The sequence below is a fragment of the Heptranchias perlo genome, unplaced genomic scaffold (genome assembly GCF_035084215.1).
Source record: "Heptranchias perlo isolate sHepPer1 unplaced genomic scaffold, sHepPer1.hap1 HAP1_SCAFFOLD_50, whole genome shotgun sequence".
In the NCBI taxonomy this organism is placed as follows: Eukaryota; Metazoa; Chordata; class Chondrichthyes; order Hexanchiformes; family Hexanchidae; genus Heptranchias; species Heptranchias perlo.
Window position 1 is genome coordinate 3,361,317 of NW_027139516.1, and position 656 is coordinate 3,361,972.

The following is a 656-nucleotide window of genomic DNA, read 5'->3' on the forward strand; positions in this document are numbered from 1 at the left end:
CCGATTTATCACCCATTCTGCCATTTCTGGGGAAGTTAGGGGAATCGGCCTTAGAGGGATACCTCCCTTGGAATGGGTAGGGATATGGGAACACACCCAGCAGGAGGACATGTTTAAGCTTTGGGCATAGAGATGAGACATACAGAGAAAAGTATTTAAATACAGTCCCCTAGACACCCGAGTCACAGAGCGCCTGATCCTTCCTTTATAGCATGGATCTGGGGCTGGGAATTCACTTTCGTTTCGGTGGCAAACAAAATCAAATTTGCATTTAGTCCGGTAACATGGTAAGTGACTGTTCCTTTGTTGTGCTCCCAATATCAGTGTGCGGTAGGGCTGCCGCAAGAGCCCGGTAGAGGCGTCCACCTGGGTGACGTTCCATATTCCGAATCCATCTGGGTCGTTGCATCGAAGTACGTCTCCTGAGCATAGGTGGTATATGCGTTCAGGCTGGTCGCGCTGACAGGTATCCTGTTTGTTCACTCCCAGGGTGAAGCAGAGTAGAATAGAGGAGATCCGTAGTAAGGCTTTCATGGCTGGTCACGGCACCTGTATAGGAAAGATTTCTTGAAAGAAAAGAGAAGTTAGCATTTTAAATTTAAAACGTGGGACTGATAGTTTTACAGTGGTGGAGGTGAACCCAGGCACTCTTCCCC